Raw genomic sequence first — 9,414 nt, 5'->3', positions numbered from 1 at the left:
TTCAGCATTCAGTCTCCACCATTTGATCAATCCAGGTTCTTCATTTCAATCTGTAATTGCAACAAGTTCTCAATTGTATACAGCCAGTTAGGGTTTCACTGTAATGTGCTATGTCATAATGTTTTGGTGCTGAAATTTTCCATATCATTTGCAAAAACATTTGGTTTTCATTGAATGAATACATTATCACTGTTATTTCTTTTATTCTAGCAATATATTTTAGCAGTGTATTAAATTTAGGGTTTTGCTTAGTGGCCTATTGGTACGGGTCATTACATAGCACAAGTAACTTGTGACCCTGAATGTCATTTTCTTGCCTATAGTTGTACTTTGTTTAATTATTAGTAATTGTTGTTGCATAGATTCAATAATGTACTGAATAAAATTATATCTTACATCTACCTTCTCAACTGATTGACCTCAATCATGGATATTATAAATCATTTCAAGAACATTGGCCCCCACTTTCTTATTACAATCCAATCCTAGACAAAATGACAACAAAAAAATAGTATTCTAAACCCATGGCACAAAAATATCCTACTGATAAGGAGGCTTATGGTCTATGTCTAGTGTAACACTAGTAGATGACTCTGAGTTTATTAAACCCTTAATATATTGATGCAAGAGCATCCTAGGTGCAAGGGAAATCTTGCATCACCCAAAAATATTTTATTTTCAATCTTTTCCATTTTAATAAGGACTAGTAGACAGGGTGGCTACTATTTATGAAAACTTACTATTTTTAGTAAGTTTGTCATAATAGCTTGAAATGTTCTCATTTTCTATAGGAAGGTTCATTTCAGAGTTGTAAGCCTACCATAAAAATCTCATTGCTCAAGCATTAGTGTCAAAGAAGTAATTGTGGATTTTCGGTGGAAAAACTTATGGAAAAATCTTTAAGCTCACCATTGGAGGCCTTAGAGTGCCCGAATGAGGTTGAAAAACTCGACGAAAGGGTGCTAGCACTATTCCAAGACTATAGATTAGGAGCTAGCATTTCTAAAATGTGGTTATAATAGCCAATTAGAGAAATGGTTCGTGAGTTATGGCCTTCAGAAGTTGGGCTACCAAAATTTCTAAAATAATTTGTCAAAAATGTATTTGGCCTACTCTATGTGTATTGTTAGGGACTGTCAACCCTAGGTATAAAGTTTGAGCATCTAGAACCTTCTTGGGTGGCATAAACCTACCTATTTAAGAAAGGCTCAAGCATTGTCTAGGGGAGCTCTAGGTGATAGTTCGCAGCCTATCTTGCAAATTATTGTACTGAAGGTGCCCATGTGGGTTAGCATATTGTACTTATCAATTCTATAATTTTTCATTTGTGGTGCAAATAAGATCATTTTTTTTGTTGCATTTACTATTTTTTTTATGTTTCTGTTATGAGTTTATGGTATTAAGGGGAGCTCCCAAAATTGCAACTCTAATGAAGGAGCTTTTTTGTATAACCTATCACAAGTTGTGAGGAACTGGCCTCAACATATTTCTAGTCAAGGCATTCTAAATAATAAGAAGCAAAATATTTTTCAATCAAGGAACTCAAAATAATAATTATGATGTGAGAACTCTTTGGAACGATTACCACTTTAACCCTTTCACTAGACTTAAACAATTTAAATTTTTTTTACCTCACAAAGTAAAAATTATTCTTTGTGATTCCTTTAAGGTTTTCATGATGGAGCATATGGATGAGCTTGAGTTTCTCATTGATATAGGTGGGGAAAGAGTCACAACTGAACCCTTGAATATTGAAAGTGAATGGCAGAAGAAACAATGTGCCTTGATGCATATCAATAAAAGTGGGCTGTCATTGTTCATGAATGCCATGGAATGCTATGATGAGCTGATGTCTATGCAATTATTGAACTCTTGAAATGACCTAAACATGATCATAAAAGGAATTTCATTTAATACTAATGAGAAATTTATTTCTCAAGTTACTGGTCTCTTGTTGGAAGGAAACAATTGGAAAAGGGTGACTAAAGTTGTAAACAAGACAATAATGAATCACTTCTTCAAGGTGGATGAAGAGTTGTTTTAGTTGAGTAGTGGATTTAATACTGAAGAGATTTTGGACATAGAAAAATCTCTAGTATTGAATGGTGAAATACCTAACTCTAGAGAGTCACTACAAAGTGGGTCACTATTACCATTTTCCCCTTTTGAACTACTTTTTCTATCATGATATATATATATATATATATATATATATATATATATATATATATATATATATATATATATATATATATATATATTCTTTCTTTTTACAACATGATATATAGGCATTTGTAATGGATGTTATGGAGTGTACGGAAGAAAAAAAAAATATCATTCTTAATTAGGGTCTCTATTTCAAGCTATACAATCTTCAACGTGTCATCTGCCCTCCCTCCAATATTGTTTTACTAAAACCCTCGGCCCTTAATACTTCCCTTGTGGTAGTTTCTACCTAAATTTGTAATTGCCCTATTAATTCCTAAGACTCCTTTTCAACCAATGGTAGGAAACCCTTGGTGTTGTTTAAGCCTAAGATGGATCTTGTTGTTAACCTAGGTGAGATAAGAAATGAGTCCTATATGAGGAAACAAAGATCCAACAAAATTGCTAATAAACCTAAAAAAATTAGAAGGAAAATTAAGACAACTCAGAAGAGATAGATCTCACGACTACTACTTCTCCACTTAGGAAGCCTAAGGGGGATCCCCCTACTCCCTGCCCCTTCGAGAAACCCCATGTTCAACCCCCAGGCCCCTTTAATCCTCCTTGCACCCCATTGTTGTTCTTATTGGTTTCTACTATGTTACTACCAACTCTAATTGCTTTGATAGTATATTAGAAAACTCTCATAGGTACCTTTTTCTGAATGTTAATCGGTGGCTAGTTTGTTGTTTATGCATCTTGGTTAGTGAATTGTCTATTAGTCCATATTTTTTCTTTCAATATGGTTTTTTCTACTGGGCTAGTCACCCATTTTTTACTTCTATTAATAAAAATAATAATACACCAAACACAACAAAGAGGGAGAAAGGAGGGGGACAAGGGGGAGGGATTTGAATTAATTTTGAGAAACTCATTTAGTATTAAACCATCCACAACCTATTAGATATGAAATTTTGAAAGTGATGCAAAGAAAATAACACTAGAACACATAACACCAATATTTTGTTCTCGATGAAAACTCAGTTAGGGAAAAAGCCTAGTGAGGATCAAACCCACAAGTTGATATACTAGCACACATATAAAAAAATGTTAATAGTATAGTGGGGAGTGATTCAACCTTGAAATAAAACTTTTCCACTTGTAAACACATTTCTAGACTGAGTCAACCAATAAATAAGTTCCCTTATCTCCATCTAATGAATAAACTAATGGTGCAAGAGAACTTGGTAGATCAAGAATATCTATAAAAGTGTTATGGAATGAGGAAGTTATAAATGAATATAAAATTATTAGTTATGATATACTCAAACCAATCATGGCTTTTGATTGTAATTAATTTTCAATAGAAGGGTCAAATGTTTAAAGGGTCTTTATTAGGACTATAGGATCAAATTATGTAGAATGATACAAATAATTACAAATAATTTTAAGGTAGTATGAAGAGCCTTACATGATGTAATAAGGTCACAAAATAGATCTGGTAATAGTTTTAGGGGCTTATAAATTTATTTGTTTAAGTTTTAAATTTTGAATTTTTAAATAACAATGGTTAGTTGCTCTTGGTAGGAAGAGGTATTTTGAGGGGTAATGGTGGTTTTATAGGCCTTCGAATCCCATGAATGGTTTGATGAAGATGCATTTATGCCAAGGAGGAAGTAGTAAGGTTTCAGTGAAGTATCAACAAATTTTAATAGAGAAGAGTTAGATTCCTTATCATTCATTCATTATTTTCCAAGCATTTGACATTTGAATAAGTTGAAGATATTTTTTTCTGCATATTCTAATGGTCTAGGATAATTCTAATAATTTTTTTTCCTTACATTTGAATCACTTCGAAATTTTAGATGGGTCATTTCCTTACATTATTATTGACTATACCCAAGACAATGTTCTAAAACTTAGGGATTTTGAGGGTTTGATGGTACATTGATAAAATCCTCTTTATGTATGGCCTTGTAACATGGGTAATGGACCAAACTAATTGTATTTAATAATATACTAACTTGTCCCAATGCAAGAATGAAAATTTAGAAGGTGGTCACCAAGAGAAGTGATTGATTTGCATGGTAAAATGCATGAAAATCGAGAAACGGTTATTTAAGAAAAAGTATCTTAAAAGGTTTTTTTCAATAAAAAAAATTGGAATGACTTTATAAATGTCCAAAACATGGTGGAAAGGCATCTCATAGGGTCTGAAAGTGAGCTTTGATGTAGTCTCTAGAAAGCCCTATATTTTCGGTCATATTGCTAAGAGTTTGTTAGTTGGGTCCCTTAAATTTTGTGGTTGGTTCTAAAAAGAGAAAACCTCCTTATTTTGGAATGAAAAATTGATACTATGGAAGATTTTGTGTGTTGATATAAAGATTTAGGCATAGTTTCTTTGCAAAAGTAGCCTAATTACGCTAAAAACAATCATAGTTTTGCATGTTCCATATAGAAAGTCTAAAGAAATGGCACTGAAGTTTGAGATATCAAAAATTAGTCCAAAATAAGTATTTGAATCAACCATTTTTATCATGATATTTTGGAGATTTTAAGAATTAAGGGGCAAAAACAATGTTTAGAGACCTAATTGATGGGAGACATAGTTAAGGGTGTAAAATTAGATTTATATAGAAGACCAACTCTTGGGTTTTTGAAACTTGTCTAAAATTGTTATTGTGATTATTATAACACATATTGAGGTGTTAGAACAACTAGGAAGAAGTGAGTTCAAGTTATTTTTATTTGAGGGCACTTGGGTGCTTTAAGAACACATTTAAACCTTGTGTGTTCATTCAACTTTGGGAATCCATTTTTGGATTGTTTCTTAGGTCTTCTTTTCTCTACATCATATTATTATCAAATCAAGTAATTTTATCCATTTAGGTGAAGAAGATCATTTAGGTGGTTTGTCTGTGTTTTGATGAGATGCCACCAAAATAACAAGGAGGAATCGAGAACTTTGAGAGAGAGAGAGAGAGAGAGAGAGAGAGAGAGAGAGAGAGAGAGAGAGAGAGAGAGAGAGAGAGAGAGAGAGAGAGAGAGAGAGAGAGAGAGAATGCTAATTTTATGGTAACACAAGAAGTCTTAGAAGGAGGGTCTATGAGATAGAAAGAGGAACATGAAGAAGAAGGTAAAGAAAGATTTTCTATTGAAAATCAAAATGAAGGCAATGAAGAAGAGCCTATTGATGTAAATGAAAGAAGGATATTCAGACTACTAAAGGAAATACAAGGATAAAGAAAAGGACATGTAAGTTTTCCTATATACCAGGGTAAGTAGGATAGTGCAAAATTTTTAAGATGGTTGGATGCATTGGATAATTACTTTCAATTTGAAGACATGAATGAACAGAAGAAAGTGAATTTTTCTAGAACACAAATCAAAGGAACAACATTGACATGGTGGTCTAGTGTTCACAAATTGAAAGTACCAAGGGGTATGGATAAGGTTACAACTTGAGGTAGGATGAAGTCCATGATGAAAGACCAATTAGTCCCTTCAATATTTGGCATATAAACAAAGATGATGAGGCTAAACCTAAGGTAGAAAAACATGGATGTTAAGTCTTACACTAGTAAATTCCATCAATTTAGTATCAAAGGAGGCTTGGAGAATGAATATGAGAAGATAAAAAGGCATCTTAATGGCTTGAAGTACAACCTAAAACATGAGATAGGGTTGACTATTCCAATGACTTTAGGTGAATATTTTCAACCAGCCATTAGGACTGAAGATAGGGTGAAGGGGAAGTAGGAGAGAAACATAAGAAATCATTCAGGAGGTACAAGAAGGGGTGGAGAAAAAATACATACTCGAGAAAATTATGGTAATAAGTACAAAGGTAAGGAGATGATGCAAGAGTTCAAAAGGATGAAACATAAGTGGACATAGATTTGGAGTAGGTAGTGGGGCATTTATAGGTAGATTTTTCAATCATAATGCTCAATAGGGAATCCTTCTTTTAAATGTCCTAATTTGGAGTAGTAGAGTACAAACAATTAAATAAGAGTGGACTTAGTGCAACAAAATAATAAATCAGAGGAATGGGTTACAATGGTATATCAAATTTCATATAAAGAAGCTCTTATTTTAGAAGGGATATATTGCAACAAATAACATAACCAAATGTATCAATTTTCATATCTTAGTGTTTAATCCTAGGTAAACTTTGTAATTTGATAATTAATTCACGTTCACATGAAAATTTGGTATCTTATAAGATGGTTAATAAGTTAAACATGAAGAAATTTCCTCATACTAAGTCATACAATGCAAGATTGGTCAGTAGTGAACAAAACATTTTGGTCTAGGAACAAGGATATGCAAAACCTACTATAGGAGAATATTTTGATAATGTTCTAGGTGATGTTATATACCAATAACATGTAAGCACATTATTTTAGGAAGACATTGGTAGTATTTGAGGAATTCTTTACATAATGGTTACAAAAATGCTTATGTTGTGCATAAAGATAAAAGGAACTTTATACATACCCCTCAACATTCAGATAATGTAAAAAATTTTAGTATCATATGTTTGGGAAGAAGGAGGGTGTACATTAGTATGAAATTTTGTTAGAAGGTAACAAGAAAATTTGATCAGGGAAATGAATGGAAGGATGGAAAGATATGTTTGTAGCAAGAATACATGATCTGATGATAAGAGGAAGGTGAAGGAAACCATAAGATCTTATTAGTATTCCTTACATTAGAAGTGTGTTTATATAGTGGTAATTTTATGTCCTATTGGCATACATGATCAAGGTAACGATCGTCCTACATGTTTACAAGGATGACAGGGTTAGTTGATCCCTATAATTATAGACAAAGGAGTAGAGAAAAAGTCAAGATATGATAGTCCTAAACAAGGACACATAAAAAAGTTTTTGTTTTTGTTTTTTTTTTTTTTTTTCAAGTTGAGTGCAGGTAGCAAGAGGAAGAAGACCCCATTAGTTTAGCTTTTATCACAACATAAACCCGCTTGAATATTAGAGCCATCAAGAAGGATGCATGATATAAAGTCAACATCCCTCATATCTTAGGGCAAGAGATTTTTTCCAGGGGGAAAATATTGTGCAGGAACACCTAGAGTATTGTGGGGAAGAGTATCGTGCAAGAACACCTAGTATTGTTACAAGTTGTTGGATAGAGCAATATAGACAATGTGAAATATTCTTGAGTATGTGAGATTTGATATATGTTTAAGAGTGAGTACAGATCTCAAGTCTATTCTCATAGGTATTTATGTGGTGATCTATGAGAGTTACAATTAATTTTAGTAAAGACTGGTTGCAGGCTAAGGATAGGGAATGATGTGAGATATGGTTACAATTTTTTGACTGTAAATTAATAGTGATTTAGACTATTGAAATCTAATAATTATGCATGGAAGAAGACTTATATTAGTGTAGATTACCATATTTTGAATTTACTTAAGTTATTTTGTCTTGGTCTTTAGCATGTGGCATTTCAATAATTGATTTTAAAAGTCAATTGGATGGCATAGTGTGTGCTAAGGATATGAAAACATTGAATATAGATAATTTCATGCCTTTTAATGATTAAAATTTTTATACACTCATAATAAATACCATATGTACCTAATAATTGGTTGATGTGATTATTTGGGCAGTAGAGAAGTCCTAATAGGCCACCCTAATTCCTTGTTGTAGCTTGTACAAAGGAAAGTATTTAATTTTTAAAATATATGTAATGGATGTGAATTTCAGTCTTGATGTTGCTTATAAGAGTAAATTTGAAGGTTAGTTATATGATTTGATAAAGGTATGAGTGGAATCTATGATTATTCCTTATGCACATCAACGGAACTATAAAGACAATTGAGTTGTCTTTAGTTAATTCACTCAAGGTGGATTTAACCAACTCTTTTTGGATAGTGTTTACTCTTGAAAGTGGTTTTAACCTTCACTCTTGTACTAGTGTGCTCAAATAGTTAGCCTTTCTATTTGAGCCTTTTGTTATGATAAACTTCGAAGAGGGTTTTGAATATTTTAGAAGGGGTTTTTCCCTTTAATAAAGACTTGTCCTTTAACAAGGTTTTATTTACTAAATGTATTTTATCAACTCCAAGTAGGTCCAATCTCCTAATAAGGATATTTTCATGGTATTTATAATCTTTTGGCTATCATCCCCATTGGGATTTTCACCTTTAAATGGTTTTCCTTGATAACCAAAATCTTGTGTCTTATGGTGTTGCCTTATATCTTGCTCACCTTGTTTTTCATCACTATATCTTTCATTGGTTTTTCTGTCTAAGACTATAAAGTTAATAAATATGGAACACAACTAATTCATCCTCCCTCCCTCTCTATTTGTATGTGTTGATTGTTATTCATAAAAAAATATTGACCCAAATGTGACTAAAGCTTTTTTAAATGACTAACTTTCCTTCAATAAATATGACATGATAGGATTTTTAGAAGGAAATCATATGAAAACCCTAAAGAAACCCTAAGAAACTTCTACAAATGCATAATAGGAGAAATTTTCTTAGCACTCAAACATTCAATGTCCAATTATCTCAAAAAAGTTATTTTTAATGGGTATTCTTTTCTCAAATCAATCTTAGTTAAATTAAAAAATATTATTTTTATATTTATTATTAACAAAAGTATTATCATACATATCTTAGATGTAAATATAAATATTAATCTCAAGATTTAAAAAATATTTAAATCTATAAGTCAATTTATTTAAAAACTCTAGTATAAATAGAAATGAAGTATAAACCAAAGTGGGCTTAATCTTGGTGGAAACTCCATGATTAAGCACACTTGAGATTAAGTAATATTGGGATAGGTGAACTCCTAGGATGGTCTAAATTTTCACCATTGTGGGATTTTTTTAGATATAATGAGTGCTAAGTGTTCCATTCATTATTATGAGAGATGGGTTATTTTGAACCACTACTCATGAAATATTTGTCAATGAGTTTGACTCCAAAACTACAGAGTTGGATCCTAAGAATAATATCATAATTAAATCTTCTAAATTAGATAACTGATTATCTAACTACATGAAGTCTATTAATGGTATCTTAGGAGGAGAGAGACTCGAAGGAGGAATTACTACATCATGAGAGGATGTAACTGGGATGTGTCTTTCTGCATTTTGAGGGGTGCTTTGATCCTTCTCTTTAGGCTTATTTCCTTCTTTATTCACTCTATCAAATTTTCCTTTTAGTTTTGGCCTCCTTCTTTTAACTGTAAACTTAGCTAGTTGATTCAAATCTTCATCTTTATC

Source organism: Cupressus sempervirens, chromosome 5 (genome assembly GCF_028749045.1).
Source record: "Cupressus sempervirens isolate cs-2001-9-10 chromosome 5, ASM2874904v1, whole genome shotgun sequence".
NCBI classification, from domain to species: Eukaryota; Viridiplantae; Streptophyta; class Pinopsida; order Cupressales; family Cupressaceae; genus Cupressus; species Cupressus sempervirens.
This window is presented reverse-complemented; position numbering follows the sequence as displayed.